Source organism: Eutrigla gurnardus (genome assembly GCF_963514095.1).
Source record: "Eutrigla gurnardus genome assembly, chromosome: 13".
NCBI lineage: Eukaryota > Metazoa > Chordata > Actinopteri > Perciformes > Triglidae > Eutrigla > Eutrigla gurnardus.
In genome coordinates, this window is record NC_139936.1 from 14,432,667 (window position 1) to 14,451,232 (window position 18,566).

At 43.0% G+C, this 18,566-nt stretch overlaps 1 protein-coding gene across 3 annotated transcripts in view; it reads right to left on the bottom strand.

Moving 5' to 3' along the window:
- Positions 1 to 18,217, bottom strand: part of slc20a2 (solute carrier family 20 member 2) — a 35,579-nt gene extending 17,362 nt beyond the window's left edge. The window contains exon 1 of one of the 3 annotated variants that reach the window (XM_084024200.1): positions 17,990 to 18,217. The gene's annotated coding sequence lies outside the window, so the exon portion shown is untranslated. Of the gene's footprint in view, positions 1 to 3,205; positions 3,270 to 17,989 lie in introns of those variants that run through there. The other 2 variants (XM_084024198.1, XM_084024199.1) reach the window with 2 other exon arrangements.
- Between the last annotated feature and the right edge of the window lie 349 nt (positions 18,218 to 18,566).

Genomic DNA, 18,566 nt, shown 5'->3' on the forward strand with positions numbered 1-18,566 from the left:
CTTCAATTTTCTAAACAGGGAAGCTCAACAGGACAGCTGCCGCTTGGTCAACTCTGAAGGCCTCTTCCTGCTGTAATGCATGAACACCAGCTCGCATGCCATCCCTCTCGGTTGTGCACATAAAAACTAATTCCTCCAGGGCAAAGTAGTATAGTGGTAACCTGTGGAGTCCTCTTATTGACTGCTTTTGGAATTCAAAGTGTTCCTCTGTCCTAAAAGCATGCAAAAGAAAAAAGTCAACTTGCCTAAGTGGAATAATATGAAAACAATGTGCTTTTGTCAGGGTTTATGGGATATAGTCAGAATTTAAAGTGAGACCAATCAGACAGCCACACATATTACTTCACCACCCTATAACCTGTGACATAACCAGTCTCTTTGGACATTTATAGGGTTTTTGTTATGGTTACTTAAGTACCTCCAAATTTAGAAAAATGTGATGATGAGCTTAACTGTTGGTACATTTTCTCTGTATGAAACCCACACTGACTATTATAGAAGCAGTGGGCATCCACAGGGCAGCCGATGGGCCGACTCCAGCGGCTCCCCAAAGGAAATGACAGTCACATTCCTGATATTTAGAGAGAAATAGTTTGGGAAACACACTAATTTGCTTACTTGAAAAGGAACGCGACAAGCAGATTGGTAGCACTCTTATGTCTGCATGGTAAATGTGAAACTACAGCCAGCAGCTGGTAAAATGAGCTTAGCATGAAGGCTAGCATGACCTTGTCCACAGCTATTATAAGCTAAGCTGCTGGTTGAAGCTTCATATGTAGCTTGTAATCTAACTCTGGACAACAGGGGAAATTACCCCAAGATGTCGAACTATTCCTTTAACCTGTTTGTTTTGACAAACAGCAGAGCAATGCACCTGCAGGAAACCCATCCCTGTCATCTGCAGAACACTCTCACCGGCTATGGACAATATCCAGCCTGCCAGATAAAGAGACGTTTATCCAAGCTGTGAGACGTTTTGAGCAAAAAGCTAGTCCTCTGTGAGGAATCCTCCAAACTGCAGTCAAAAGTACACCACACTTTCAAAACATTCAATGTTGCTGCTCTCAACATCTGGTGCGTCGGCTGTGAGATTTGAAAGCACATTGAAATGTCCAATGCGTGGTTTTAACTGGGGAAACAGCTATGACCTTGAACAGTAAATGACTGGCTACATACATTGTGCAGCAAGAGAGCAGAAAATGCGGCATGATTCAGTGTCAGAGTCGAGTGTGTGACGCCAGCTAAACAGAGCTCATATAGAATGGACTTCCTGCCAACATTGGCTATAGCATCTTCAGTATACGAGTCCCAACCGACTGCACGATCAAGCTGTGTGATTTGCGAGTGTTCACATGGCTCCAGGGAATGACTCATCGAGACCTTGAAACTTCTTGGAGTTTAAGTCTTTTGAAAGCAAATTATTGTGTACTGTTATACAACCTTTGTGACGGTTATCTTTTTTACCTGGGGAAGAATGCACTATGTGGCCATGCTGCTGTCTCGCTGGTCTTTGGGATGTGGAAAAATAAAGGGATGAAACCATAGAATGCTGAATTACATTTATAAATATGACGAACCCCACTTCCTTTCCTTTTCAAGAAGCAGCAGCTCAGGTTAATTTGACCCAATCTGTTTGGAGGATTCTGAATGACAAGACTATTGTGAATTTACAACTTAACCAGATAATAGTCAGCTATAAGAAGGGTTTAAATGGAACAATAGATCAGCCTACAATAACATACAGCTTCACTTTTCAACCTTTTGTGTCACGGCCGCTGTCCGAGGTGCTGAACCCGAGACCACCAGGGATGCGAGAGCTGTCCAAGGCGGTTGTTCACATGAATCAACTTAACAACATATGCATGCATATCTAGCAGTATATTGCAATCAGCTGTATCAACTTCTCTTATTGCAATTTCAATCAGGTTCTGTAACTGTAGAGCATGTCATCCACTTGCTTCTCAAAACATGTCCAAGTGTACTTGAGCATGTCAACACCGACCCTGAAATTCTCAATGGGCAGAACAGCACCTTGCCATGGCAGTAGGGCCAATTTCATATCTGGATAACGATACACAATATTGCATATTTTCTTGAAATTCAATAATTAGTCTAATGAAATAACAAGCTAATTGTTATACTCCTGTGTGAGTTAGATACATGACAAATGAAAAGTACCAACTATGATTAAGAAATACAAGTTAGAATATGCTTGTTATCAGTTCAGACAACAGAATTATGTATCATGATATATTGATAGATTTCATCACGATACGATTCCATACGAAGAAGATAAATTATCACACCGTATCATCACCCAGCCCTACATGACGACGGTGTGCAGTCCCTTTACCATCTCATACTCAAACCGTCATTTTAAGAAAGCTACCTTAAATAAAAACACTTGGAAGTGACACTCTCTGAGGCAACATGCTTTTGAGGATTATTTTCTGTCAGACACATTTTCTTCCTGTGGGTGTCAGGTGGCAAAACAGTACACGCATAATGAGGGCACTGACACACAACAGAACAAATCACAACATGGGGAAATAAGGCTAACAATAATATATCTAGAGGACAAGGTCGGGATTTTGAAATAGGGAAGTCATACACGACATGTGGAGAACATTTATTTTTTTGACGATTACCTGAAGAGAATTTTAATTGTACAGTTAAATCAAGTCTGGGCAGAGCATATTACCCTGTGACAACAATGACCTCTGGAAGCGATTACTGTGTTGTGTGCATTGACCGGTAAGAGAATCTACTCACTGTGATCACTTCTCTAATTGTTTGCCGTCATTGCTGTACAGTGCTTGCTCATTAATCTGCCCGAGATGCCGCTGCACCACAGCCACAGCTGGTGCAAAACCCTGTGTCATGAGCTCCTGCATTGACACACGCATGCACTATCCACGCGCTAATTCAATACAAACCCTCCCTCTTTCCTTCCTTCTCTCATCAACTAAGCCCCATATGCTAAAAAGGACCCGAGCTACAACACACACATGCAGCATCGGATAGTGACTCATCAGCAGCATCACAACCGGTGCTGGCTAATTGTTACACCTGAAGCATACGCAACTGCAGTCCCTGCCTCCAAGGACACAGGACGCTCACGTCTTCCGGACGGCTTGGAAAGTTAAAGAGATATATGGTTTTCGAGACAAACAGGCAGGTAGGCCTGGAAATCAACTCCACTCACCTTCATGTCTCCTCACATCAGTGGAGGGTGAGAAAGTGGTGGAGATGAATGAATGTCAAAGACAAAATGACAGTATTGGGGAGAGAAACGGTAGGCTGAAAAAGAAAGACGTAAAAAAAACAAAAAAACGGGAATGTAACCAGGAGGCGAGTATGTGATGCGACGGTAAATCAAATTATGAGGTAGAGTGTTAGAGAACAGCAGATGACAGGAGGAGTGAAAGGAAAGAGGGAAGGAGAGGCTTAGCGAGAAATCAGCAGGTTGTGGTGGTGTTGCGGGAGAGGAGGGAGCGAGCTAACAAGAGAGAGCAACACAGGAGAGAGAGAGAGAGAGCGAGCGAGCGAGGGAGAGAGAGAGAGAGAGAGAGAGAGAAGCCAGCTGAGTCCAGACTGTCTCTTAAAAAGGAAGGTATCCGCATTCACAGCACACATCAGCCAATGGTGAATGTCGGAGAGACTGAGGTGCACTGCTCACTGGCTGTCTGCATGCAGGGAGGATGGACGGGCAGAGGGGGGGGGCAGCCAATGACTGTGGAAGAGGATAACCAAACGAGGGGGAGAGGAGCTGTAGCTGCGTGTGGATGTGTTGTTCAGCCGGAGAAAAGCATGCCGACGGATCAAGGGCATTCGGGGCACTGGCATTCCCTTGGTTACTCTGGTCAGTATCATATGCACATTTTGGCACCTAAACACTGATACACAGTGGGAGCTCCGAGTTACACAATCATCTATGACGCTCGTCACTGCATATGATGAAACGAGCCGAAATGGGCACGTTTTTTTTCTTGGTAGCATAGAGGCCTGTCACACAAGAGCGTACACTATCTCACCAGTGTTATTTGGCTACGATCCACCCATCACTTTTCCTGCCTTTCTCTCTCTCTCTCCGTCATAATTGTCCCTTTCAAAAGACACGCCGAACAGCATGTCTTTATGTGACTCGGTTTCGGCAGGCAGAGAGAGCAGCTCATCAACACGATGACGGGTGCGGTGCGGATTCGCAAGCTCAGAGCAGAATCCACGTCTCTTCAGCAGTTCCTTAACGCTCACTACAAATGCATGGCAAGAAAAAAACCCACAACCAGACCTCAGACGTTAACAAGCCTTTCATTGAGAGATCAGGCAAGAGAAGCAAATGAAGCGTTCTCGTTCTAAACTATGATTGCAGAACAGCACTCTGGACTTTTCAATAGGCATCTTCAGAAATGGAACTTTGGAAAAAGTACCACAAACTAACACAAATTCTTCAAGTCCTTCTTTAACCCATTTAAACTAAATGATTAAAAACACTCATTACTCACGCACACCATTGAAGCGAAGGCGATGTCTGGTTCCACTGGGCAGTTCGGGTTCTGATCCCGCGACTGTGCAAGGACTAGCATGAAGCCGATAAATTCATTCCAGTACTCTTCAGAGGTCTGATCTTGTGTTTGTTTGAGTTCCCGTGGCTTTCTGCTCGATCGTCTCTCGCTCATTCTCTCCCCTTCGGCCCCCCAACTGGCCCTGCCTGCTAAAAAGCCTATCTGCGTCAGCTGCACCTGCTGCCTCTGACTCTCTGCTTCACAGCAGGGGGGCGCTGTCTCTTCGAAACCAAAACATGCACATACACGCACTCTGAACGGCGTTGAGATCAGTCAAGCCTCCATGAGCAGGAGGGGGGTCGTTTAAGAATGACAACAACAGCACGCATGACTGCGAAGAGCATGTCAGTCTGGACACCATCTTCAAACACACACACACACACACACACACACACACACACACACACACACACACACACACACACACACACACACACACACACACACACACACACACACACACACACACACACACACACACACACACACACACACACACACACACACACACACACACACACACACACACACACACACACACACACACACACACACACACACACACACACACACACACACACACACACCCCCATTAATCCTCTCACTTATTCCATGTTCTCTCCACCTCTATGGGTCTGCATTGCAGCACTTAGTCAGCTTGTCAAGTAACTGGTAATCCTTTAGATTGTTTCTGACAGCCATAACAACCACACAGGCGATCTGTCAAATACTAATGCGGGCCTGCGGCTAAATCCTTACATTTGGGGTACACTTTTTTGGCTGATTTACCATAAAACATAGTTTCAGGGTTCATGGAACACAGTTGTATTCCTCCAATGGTCTCCTCAACATCACCGACAACATCTCAGGGCACGATCCCTTATTTGAAACAAAAATCACCTCTTAACTTGATGCTTTATGAATATTTTCCCTTCATAGCTAAGTCCATAAAAGACTTTGCAAATTGGTTGTCTTCTCTGGATTAACACTGGCGAGCCATCTTCTTCAACGCACTCTCAAAGGATGACAAAAATCTGAGAAATGTCAGCCTCCCACTCCATAGATTGAGCCACATATCTGAGCCTTTAGTAACAGTTAAGCAGGCTCTGTTACAACAGCAAACAATCAAGCCCCCCCCCCCCCCCCTCTCTGTGTTGAGTAAGCCTTATGTTTAAATACTCTTAAGGTCAGCTCTCTCTGGTTTCAGCCGAGACTGTGCATGGGTTTGACTCCGTCACCCCGAAATGGCAAAGTGACTAAAGCGACTCCTCCCTGTTTGACTGACAGTACAAATGTTTTAAGTAACTAAAACAGACACACTGTCCTTGTGCTGTTATTTGAATGAGAAAGGGTCTATAAAAAGACAACAATTTACAGCAATTAAATAAGGATAATAAAAACAGCAAAAACATGAACACAGGTGCTGACTAAACATTTAAAGAACATGGAAATTAATATAATTTTGTAGGATAGTCAGTCAATCACTCACACACACACACACACACACAATCGCAGCAGCACAATGGATGCAATGCCCAAATTAAAGCTTTTCAGTCGGCAGAAACTATTAGTCACCTCTGAGAATAAACCATGTTCACCATGGGGATCCTAATTGACCAATCAGAATGTACCTCTAAGATGACTACAGAGCCAACTCCTTTATTACCAACAGTAAGGGGGTCTGTCTTGTTGGCTAGCCTTCACATCACAGGACTACCGACACAATTAGGCTTCGTACATACCAACAATAGTGACTATTTGAGGTTGCAGTCCGCTTTTCTTCCCTTTCTTCTTTCTGCCTCCATGTTCCTGGGTGTAGGAGTCATCTTACCCTTGACCCTCTCTCTGTATTTCCTCACCCCCCTCCCACGCTCAGCTTTAGCCGGACAGCTCCAGTTCTCTTCCGCGAATCAGCGTAGGTGCCCAATAGCGAAGCCTGTCCCCTTCACCCCTGTGCTTCGTCCCCTGCTTAGCCCTCCCGGTCTCTCCTCATCTTAGGTGTGTAAGCAGGGAAATGTTGATCTGGCTCTGTGCTTGCAAAGAACGGCCAAGCCCTCCAACCCACCTACCTCCTTCTCGACTGCTGAGTTTGGTAATCTACTGTTGGCATGCTGTGTGGTATTAAAATGTGTTACTGGGGCAAAGTGGGTGCCGGTATTAGAGTGCTGAAAAGGCAGCAGAAAGAGGTCAGGATACTCTGTGAGAAAGGAGAGGTACAAACATGACAAATTATGTTTCAGTCCACACCAATGGGGCTGAATGCACCTTGTCCTATCCGTTTTGGAGTATTATCCACTCTGCTTCCGTCTACACAATGAAAGCTTCATGTGTTCTCCACAGCGGCGCTCTAAAAATGTCGGTGTTGCCTTGAAGTGTGAAAAGAAGACAAAAATGAGCTTTTTGAGACTGCCGACATGTGACTGTGATGTACTTACCCTGGAGTCACGTGATGCATTTGAGAATTCAGACAAGATTTTTCTGGCCTACTTTCTAATTCACAATGAAAATACATATATTTAAAATGTACTTATTTAAGTAAGGTGCTAGAGTACATTGAAAACATCAATTTAGACTAAAAGAGCTTGATTATTTTGTTTAAAAAAAACTGCCAGTGTATGATCCCCCGGAACAGGTTCATGTTCAATCGGTTCATGTTCATGTGAAGTTATCTCCACCAGGAGGATCATGCGATCGTGTGAGTGTGCACCTCTGTGTCTGTCCACGGCTAATCGAGGACCACTCATGATTGCAGCGATTCACACGTTCTCAAAACACCTTTTATAACCCGTTATATACTACCATCGAGGGCCTGCTGAGTCCTCGATCACTTCTCCCAGCCCCTGGCCGGTAGGGACTGTTAGTGATAATACAGCTGTGTGCGCTCACTTTTGGTGTTTTAGATGGGGTGTTTAGCTAACACAAGGAGAGAGAGAGAGAGAGAGAGAGAGAGAGAGAGAGAGAGAGAGAGAGAGAGAGACCCTCCTAAGCTGGATCTAGTGACCTGTGCCCTCCTGCTCTTAATCCTGGCTTCCAGCACATGACCCAGCTAACAGTATTATGGATGCTTTGATTAGACCTGCTGCTGTGCGTACGTAGTGGGAAACTTGGCGGCGGTAGGGGGACACGGGGTCCTTTGCTCTGCCACCACCTCACAGGAATGCCAGGCCCCTGCACTAACACACATCTGTGGACACGGACACACTTTATTAACCATTACGTTTAACCTCCGCATACACACAGCCAAGAGACACGAGGCTGGCTGGATTAGACCTGCAAATCAGTGAGGCAGCAGCAGATTACCCCGGCACAGTTATTTTAGGTAAAAACTAAGTTATTCTGAAAAATATACTGATAGCATTAGCCACCGTTAAAAGGCTGTAGAATGAGCTGCAAGAATGGTACTTAAAGCCGTCACAACAGGGAAGGGAATTTCACATGACAACTTCAGCAGTAGGACTTAATCGCTTCAAGGGGGGAAAAAATCTCACTTATTTTATTTAGGTTTGCAATTGACAGAAAACATACAATGCTTTCATGGTCTTGGTATTGAAAGTCAATCCTGAAATGTGCCCATATCAAGTATCAAAAGTGTCAAAAAGAGTATGTATGGAAGTTATGGCCAGATTTCCTGATTTAAATCTTATTGTTTTTGTTTACTTTAGACTAAGTATAGTTTTTCTTCACTAAAGTAACACCATGGCCAGGGACTACAGATCAAAACTATTTAAAACCAGGAAAAGGCAACACTCATGCCATATAACTATATTCAAAATCTAAAACAATATCTTGTCTTATGTCATAATATCAATATATTGCCCAGCTCTAAGTTCACTGTGCATTTACCATTCAATATTTTAGAATTAACAAACTGCTTTGCCCTGACAATATCAGTGAAGGGAAAAATGAAAGCTGGTCATATGAAAGGACTACGACAGACCATCCATAACTGTTGGGGAATTCAGCACAGCATGTCTGCACTATGGGGAACAGCACTATTGTGTTAAATTCCCTCAGTGGAAAATATTTCTGCTATGTCCTTACAATGTTCACATGAATCAAACGTGATGAAGGTAAACCACATCACAAGCATGAAACGTTAACAGAATACAAATATTGCTGGCAGGAGAGTAAGATCCATGCAGCTACGACTGCTGCTAATACTTCTGAAGCATGAATGAGTTAATCTTAAAATGACACAGTACACACTGTGTGACCAGTGTTATCTATCACATGTTTGCCAGTAGTGTTGCACACATGGTGCGCATGCCACACACACACACCACACACCACACAACACACACCACACAACACACAACACACACACACACACACACACACACACACACACACACACACACACACACACACACACACACACACACACACACACACACACACACACACCCTTTTCAATGTGTTCATTTTTGCAATGTGTAGTGAGTGTGAGTTGGCAAATCAGGTAACAACCGGATGAAGCTTATGATCCACTAGTACAAGTTGTAAAACTAAATGTTTTTGTCCACTAATGCTCCAAAAACAGTTTATCAAAGTTGATAAACAGAATTGTGAAATGAATTCTCTTAATCTATAGTTCTGTCCGCCAACTGAAATGCGTGCCTAGAAAAACACCAGCATTTCAGACTATAAAACACATTTTTTTTTAATAGAGCCCAGCTGTTGTAGATGACTGGAGATGTTTTTGAGTACAGCATCGTTTGAGGTGGCGCGGCCCGTGCTACTCTCTTTGTGTCTGAGTGCTGTCGCAGCATGCTCGACGCTGAGGGAAAGTGGTTGTGACAAGTGGTCTGCTGGTGTTCCGGTGATGGAGGGTAAATGGGGAGGAGGGTGGCTTTGCTTGGGTCACCTCTAATCCCGTTGGGATAAATCATTTCCTTGAGACTTTTCCACCCATCACCTCAAATGAGAACAACGCCTTGCCCCACCAGTAGGGGGCACAATCAAGCTCAAATCTTCTTGTTATTGTCAAAAGCCACTGGAATTTTAAACGCATGCAGTTTGCTATAAGTGTCTTTTAAAGACTAAACACTCCATGTACAGCATTTGCCACAGTAAGAGGTTCCTGCTGTCTCTTTTAGTTTTTTTAACTGTAGTCTCATGCAAGCTGTAGGCTGTAGTAGTCATTGAAAACTTGCTGAAATAAACAGCTGCTTCTACTAAAGTAATTCTCTATTTTAAATATACTTAGATTTTTCCCCCAACATGGCTTTATAACAATCCAGTCATTGCCCCTTTATGAGTAAGTAAACTCATTTTCTCTTGCAAATTTTACCAATTTCAAGGTTGAAAGGAGTAATAAAAGTTTGCCTATTTGTGTTGTTGTACAGGATACTGTATGTTTCAATATGTCATGAACATGAACATGAATGGTTGATGCCTTGTATTGTGAAACATTTCACCGTACATCTTATTAATTAGTTATGCATGCAACATACAATAAATAGTTCAGTCCAAGGGAATGTGGGGAAAAAATGCACCCTGTCGTTTATTTTGCAAGGCACAAACAGAAGTGTGAATGTGAAAGATCCTGTTGACAGGTTTGTTGACTACAGTTCAGACCGATGCTGGGTCAGCCTCCTCGGCATTGCTGGGTGGTGGTGGGGGGTCACTTACTATAGAGCCTGAGCAGGGCTGGAATGTGTGAAACATTAAGAAGATGTCATCACCTGTTCAGAACTAGTTTTCACAGGGAAGGAACTATATTCAATCCTTGTCTCCCATAGTTTACTGGCCTAGAATAGGACCTACACACTTTCCCCCCAGGGTTCCTTGTTGTACATATCTGTGCATTTTCCAGTTGCTCCATTTTTTTTAAATAATTGCTCATTTCTCTCTGGACTATTAGAGATCTAAAGAGGACCAATTATACAATTTACCATTGTTGACAAAGGACAATGAGACATTTATAAAGCCTGAATACCCAGATTAATTCACCTTTAAAAGGGAGAAAAAAGCCTCCTAATGCTGTTAGGCAGTCTAAGCTTGTTAAGCATAATGACATGATTCAGTGCAGTCATCATATGTGATCACAATAGCTTTTCCTCAACACTGTATAATTAAATGTCTAATGGGTGAAATCAAAGACATAATTAACTTTCAAATCCTGCAGTAGCTTTAGTGTTTGAACTTTCACCCTATTGGAAAATAATTAAGTCAAACGTGATTTCTAACATATTATGGACCAGTCTGGTCAGTGCCAGAGACGTTACATATACAGTGTGAAATGTCACTTTACTTGATCACATTGATTGGCAGTTTTTGAGTGTTTTTTTGATGTGATCTCTTGACATCTGGTCAACTGACATGATAGAGCCATACCTTAATTGTTATTGTCATATCTTGAACAGAATAATGTTGCATTAGTACATGCCCTTGTTCTACCTAGCTTGTCCTCACCCACGCAAGGTGCCCCCTCTGGATAGGTACCACTGGACACTCTCTGATAAACTGGGCCCTAGCTCCAGCCTCGCTGCTTTCTGAGGTGTCACATATCTACCACTCGCTCTTGTTGCTAAAGGCAGTAGGGAGGAGGAATGATTTGGCCAGAAATAGCAAAGTCACATGAGTGTGTGTGTGCAATGACCAGTCGGCCAGCTGCTCATCCTTACATGGACCCCTTCCCCATCCCTACAATCAAATACAAACAGGCGGTAACATTATCAACACATTGTGGCCCCGAGCAGACAGGTCGATCATTCATCTCCCAGACTTGTCACACCCTTCACCGCACTAGGAGAGCCGAGTTAAAATGTGACACGTGAGCTCACACCTGTTCAAACATCGCCATTTCAGACTCAGAAGAACTTTCACGAGGAAAAAAAAGAACGCAATTGTTCACAATTAGAGAACATGTAAAAAAAAAGATAATGTACTGGAATCGCAAAATTGTCTCCAAACACAATTTTCCAGATCAGTTTCCCGCACAGTGGAATTAACAGTTTTTAACCCTTTAAGAGAAAAATAAATAATTAGGTGCTAATTAGTAAACTTACTTGACCAACTTGCACTAAGTTGACTAAGATTTCTTTAATCATTAAATGATCTTTTCATGCTGACTGATGTATTATCAAGAAACTTCACCTCTGGTACACAAGATTTAAAGTGGTGCTTTTGTGTGTTTCTTTGTGGAGAAAAGATTTCTTTGTTGCAGGACACCCCTAAAAATCAATCATATATTCACCAAACCTCCCACTCAAAATTAAGCAACAACAGAGGAGGGAAACAATCCATACTTTAGTTATTAAAAACATGTTAATTCATCTTGTCAACATTGTGCAGAATGCCACACACATTTCTGCCAATCCTTTCCCGAGTGAAAACTAGCTCTTGAAGGCAATCTGTAGGTAACAGAATCATAGATCTGTATCCACCAGATAACTACAGCACAAATAACTAAATGTGTCATTGACATGACAGATTACCCCAAATGCCCAAGAATACATTTGCCCATGCTACCCTCAGTATATCCTATTGTGCTTTGCCGTCAAGGTTTTCCAAAGCCTCAAACTCACCCCAGCCTTGGTGGCAAAATCGTGAATCATTAAAGTCAAGCAAGCCCATGGGTGCTCCTTAACAAATGTACTCGAGTGAGAAGAACAGGAAAATAATGTCCATTCTACCTCCGCAAATAAAAGCACAATGCCTCACAGTTCAGCAGTAAGCCTGTCATTAGCATAGTTAACACCAGGCCAGCACCCAAACAAGAGACGCTCTGTGTGACAGCGCTTTGATACGGACTCTGCCGCTTACAGAAGGCCACCAGAAACACGACACAACAGCTCTCATGGGCCGAGTGGAGAGGACAAAACACCGCCAAAAAAACATACAACAGGTCAGAGAAAACCACGCAACTAGCATAAGCAGTCGCACGCTACCTTGGGTAAATGGCTAATTGTTTACATGCAAGTTTGTTCAAGCTTCTTTTTTTATGGGTAGAATCTGCGGAGGCCAAAACATAAAGAATAGAGGTTTTCTTATATGCGTCACCCTCCACAATTTAAGTGAGGGTCTCTAGCTTCAAAGCAACCAAGACGGGAAAACTATCGGGAAGCCTATGGCCGCCAGCGTGATTAAATAACCGAGTCAATGCTAACTGCAAATCCTGATATTTGTCAAGAAGACAGCAGAAACCTTCAAAAATACCGCAGTCATCCAGCAATGACATGCCGGTAAAGATTCTGAGCATTATAAGCCATTAAGGCTCACTTTTGGGTCAAAGAAGAATGCAGGCCGACGTGACAGTGGTAACAGGAGGACAGAGAAGCATTATGGGATGCCAGCAATTTTATCGTGACTCCTGTCTTGTACGCTTGCCACTAGACAGGAGTTCCCTGAAACCAGCTGCATACATATACATGTGTACAAACCACAAATATTTAAGTGTATAAATGCAGCCTCGACTATTTTTGTGTCTAGGCAACTTGGATTTGGTTAAAAACTAAAGCAGTGGTTGTAAAGTAGTCTAATTAAGAGCAGAATTGGATTTGATTTTTCCCAAGCTTTAATGGGGCCCTGACCCTGAAGCAATGCTGAAATTAAATCATCAAGACGCTCACAGAACTGTCATGTCTGAAAAACTGCAATTTAGATTTTTTTTTTTTTTTTTTTTTTTTTTAAATCACTGACTTACTGAATGTGCGCTCTTTCAAGTTTCCTTTAACAACGAAAACAATGCTTGCATGCCAGCCTTCCATACTCTCTTCTGTCCAGTGTACTCGTCTTGACCTTCCATAATAAAAACAAAACGACAACTCGGCATCAGCTCCACATCAATGACATGCTTAACGAGAAATAGCAATGCTATGCGCACACACACACACTTCCAACTCTTTCTGTCCTATCATGTGATGTTGTCATGGCAAAGGAGGGCTCAGACATAACAGTGTGATTGTGCACTGAAGGCGAGGTGGGCCGTGATCAGAGAGACAGACTGTTCTCTGACTGTGACACTGCCAGCCCCGGTGCCAACTGCCTTTCCGCCCACAGAGATGCAGACACACCCGCTGGCAGGGAGGCCGGCCTGCACAGGGTCCTACGTAGAGTCATGGAAACCAGATCCGGCTTCTGTGCATTTTCCATAGGTCGCCCTTCTCTTATGTCGATCCGCAAGATGGACATTGTGTCATCTTAGAAAATGTGAATAAACTTTGAAATTCTGAAAGCGGACTCAGTTATGCTAGCAGCATTTATGTTACGCTATACGGCAGCAACCAATGATTTATTAATTCATTTTTACTGTTTATCTGTCAATTATCTATTGGTTAATGAGGTAATTGTTTAGTCTAAATAAGAAGTCTACAGGCAAGCGGCTTCTAAATCCTCTGCTTTGCTAATGCAAGTCATGGCAATCAACTTAAGAGGTCAATCTGGGGAGGCCTGAGAACAATCCATAGACTGTATATAAGACGCAGACATCATGACATCACCCATTGGTTTATGGACTAATGTTTTCTCGAGTTAGACACTTTGCCAATCGGCATCTTGAATTTTGACCACCATACTGGATTTTGGCAACCAGTGAACAGAAGTTACTATATTTGGACAAAAGCGGCAGAGCGACAACCTTAGTGCATCTGGCTCGATCTGGCTTCTGCTGCAACGCTGCTAACAAAGTTAGCTTCCATAATTCGAGTTCTATAGTGTTAAATAATCTTAATAGTGTCAACATTTGCATATGCAGCTCCATACATGAGGTCTTCCTTCTTTCCTCCTTCTTCCTTCCTACTCAAAATGGAACCATCATTTAGTATATGAACATCAGATTTTAATATAGTCGCCACCTGATGGCCAGCACTCTGCCAATCTCGAGCACTCATTGCGGCGTTCTAGGGGAGCGGGACTTTTCCGGTTCAGCAATGAGTTCAAAGTCTGTGGTTTTTCTAAATTACCTACTGAACCATTAAAATGTGTCTGTCTGACAAACAGTCCAAAGCTGCAGCCAAACTGATGAATCAGATGATAAGTAATAAGACACTGCAACAACGTCAAAAATATTTTAGGTTTAGGTTTGTCCATCTAGCCCTAAAATACAAATATCAGCGCAATAAAAGTAATAATTTTTTGTGTGAATACATTTCTTTAACAATTAATCAATTAAAATAAAAAAATGTTTTAGCACCCTTTTCCTGATTATGAAGATATAGCTTTGGAACTGCAATCATGACTCACAATCTTGTAGAACAATCTTGCCCCACAGTTTGTCTCGTAAAAAACAACATAGCATATAAAGTCTACACCCTGCATAGAGGGAGTCTGAAGTAATGCGGTGTGACCTGCCCGCTCATGGAGGACATTATTGTCACAGAGCAGTAGCCTGAAGTGAATTTTACATTGACCCGGAACTTAAGGTGGAGTCATGGGTGGCAGAAGATTCTTAGAAACTAAAACTGACAGTGCACGTGTTCAAAGAAAGCACACCTCCATGAAAACTGGTCTGACTCTGCTCTGTCAGCATAGTGTTGAACATGAAAACAGTACACAATGTACACATACCTCCCTTCCTCCACTGACAGCCAGCTTCAACACATAACTTCCAAAACACAAGCTTAAGCTGCCTGATTTAACTGCTGATTTAATGTGCATACTGCTCTGGGTGTTTGTTGTGAAGCATTTGGATTTATGGGTTAACATAAAAGAGACTATTGACAGTGTGGTCTAAGTTGTGGCTGCACCCTGTCGCCACGGAACTGCCAATTTAGTGTGAATCACTCTGCCTTGAGTGTCTTTTTTTTCCAGAAATACACTCACAAAGGCCAGGTCAAAGTACAGTCGAAATATGAACTGAATCTGTCTCTAACGGTGTGTTCTGACCAGTATCGTGAAGTGAAATAATCACTATTGCTACTTTGTGCATTGTGTGGAAGTCCCAGATACACCAGGTAATCAAATGCCATCCTGTTTATAACAACACCCAGATATGCTTGGTGGATTTCCCTGAGCTGTATTCAGCGAGCTGTATTCACTGTATCTAGCAAGCCACACATCAGCTGATTGACTACAGCGGAACCCAAAATAAACAATTTTGCTGTGATTTAACTGCAATAAAATCGAAAAGGTGCCAAAGTAACTACATAATGACAACAATTTGTAAAAAAGTATTTAGTCATGGTTTGTAAGGTCTGTCCACATGACGATAAGCAAATACATTTCAAAATGTTTTGTTTTTTTGTGAATGGAGCTTGGATTGATCGGAGGTAGGCTATGCTAAGATTGTAGCCATCACATTAAATAACATCATCTAGGCATAAATACGGCAGTGATCTTGTTGTTTGTACCATAGACAGTCTATGGTTAATACACAGTTTCATTAATGCTACGCAAAAACTTTGCTTTGGTTTGGTGTGAACACACGTCAACGGTTTCTGTGAATCCACCTCAATTTCACGATGTAGTGATGGAAAATGTAATTAAGTCTCAGTCAAGAGGAGGGCCACAACGGTACAATTAGCTTTTCCTCTCTCTGCCAGTGCTGTCTGATGAGACTCGCTGGTGTTCAGCACACACGTTAAAGTGAATCGTTTCTTGGAGAGCATGAAAGAGAATATGACTTTGTATAAATACCCTTTCAAGAGTTCTTCAAATACTGTATCTTATGTTCTAACATTAGATACATAACCTGCATGTATTTAGCACCGCCCTCCCTTCATAGATAGCTGAGTATGTTCCTAAACAAAGCAGGGATGGAGAGGGACAGGCTGGCGTCTTGATCCTTATCATAGGAGCGGGTCAACAAAAGCCCCAAACTGGGCACTCATATGTTCACATGAAGCATAAAGGTGTGTAAAAAGGGGAAGTCGATAATCAGCCTATCTTATCATTACATGATTTCATATCTTTCTTATAGTCTTTATGGCTAGACAAGATACAACAATCAGTCCTGTTTACAAGCCCTTGCTGTGTAAAAGCACTCATGTGACATTTTCTCACCGATGCTTTTGTGAGAGAAAGAAACCTAGAAGAAAAAAACAAGTGGGGTAGTGGCATACCTTAGCATTCTTCTCACTCCCTTATCTTAATAAGCAGATTAATCATTAACTGCCAAACTCCATTCTGCGTGCTTGAACGCTACTTTGTACTTCTACGCCCCATTTTAGAGAGTAATAATGTTATTTTTACTAAACATGTATTTGACAGTATGGTTAGTTACTTTAAAAGTACGATTTTTACATTAAATACACATTGTGACAGATTTACCTGACAGTAAATAGTAGCAGTCGGTAGTTAGTTAGCTCCACCGTCACCAGCCACAGCAGTAAAATGCTGCTTACAAACTCATTCATCATAATCTTATAATATAATATATAATAGCAAAGCTTTCACAACAGTATTTTCCTAGAAAAAAAGTGTGTTTTTGCTAAGAACACACGCACTTTCAGTAACACTTTTTAATACAGAACTTTTTTTCCAGTCTGAAATATCTACTCTTACTTTAGTCAAATGATGAGAACACTCATTTTGTAGGGCTGTTATTCTTTCCACCCCTGTATGTTGACTGTGTGTTCAGTGTTTGTGATTTTTTCCCTTTGTTGGAGACAAGTTTATCTATCATTTCAAAGGAAGAGGCTTGTCCCGGAAAGCTGGCGGGACCGGTCACAGGAACATGCTGCCATCATAATAGATTGTCTGGCTTCCCATGGCAGATGCATGTCTGCAGGTGGACTAATCAGGTTTTGGTTACTGACAGGCTGACTGTCATTCTGCATCACTGGTAAACACCAAGGGAGACAAACCAGCAAAGTGGCAATAACATCTAGAGAAGTTTGGGATAGGCTAGTCCACAAACTATATTACTACTTTTGCGGGAACGGGGCGTGTAGTGTTAGAGCACAGTGCGCATGCCCAGTCGCCGACCCGCCTTCTTAAAATCTATTCGGCGCACGAAAAAAAAAAAAACTCAAGCGTGAAAAGAACTCGCGTGATAAACAGCGAAGCGCTTAGACCCCTTTCCTCTGGAGCCAATCGCTCGGTTGTTGTTTGCCCCCACAGTTTCAAACACAGCCCGGTGCTCAGACAACCAGACGTTGTATCTGGACCGGTACTCTATCGGATGTGGAGTCACACACACGTGTAGCAGCTCCATTCACTCGTACGGTTTCGTGCGACCGTTGGCGACGACGTCTCGGAAAAAAAAGAAACACCGACATTCGCAGCCATGCCTGTCAAAGAAGCTACGCGGATATAAATAAGTCTTCAGACCGCGTGGCCGTGAGCAACAGCGGCATTTAAACACACACAGAGCCGTGTGTACACTTACCAGGCCCGTCCGTTCCCCTCCGTCCATAAACGCGGACGCTCACCACAAAGAAATGCGCGAGGAAAGTGGCCAAACAACACAGAAACCCCGTCGACAGGGGGGAAAACACACGAAGGGCAGCGGGGTTTCTTTTTGCCAGACAAAATGTACTTACCGACGAAATAGGACACCGCGAGAGTGGGGGGGAAATGTGCCGTTCCTCTCCGCCTCCACGCCTGTATATCTCTGCCTGTATTTTCCCAGGACCGTTCCTCCGTCGGTGGTTTTGGCGTCGAAAATGTCACAGATTCCAGCAGTGGCCGTCTTCCCCCCCCCCGGAAAGGTTGCCCCCAACTCATGCGACCATGTTGCCTTGAACGTTGATTGCTGCTGCTCTCATCCGGGCGTTTAGGGATCGAGCCGTCGTCTCAACAGTGCTCAGGATGACAGCTAAGGGATGAAGGGGGGGTTATAGCGTGAGACAGGGAAGGAGGGAGAGAGGGGGGTGGTTGTGGTCAATCTGTTGAGGGCACGGACCACGAAGAGGGGAGAGGTAGAGCACACGTAATACCGTCAACGAGTTTAGCGATGCGTTTAAGCACGACATGGTATTTCGCCTATCTATCAATTTTATTTTTAAAATGTATTATTCAGAATATATTGTCGCCGTCGTTTACATTAACAGCAGAGGTATTTATCATTTTAAATCTTGCTTTGAATGATGTAGGTCTACTCGCGTAACTAATTATTTA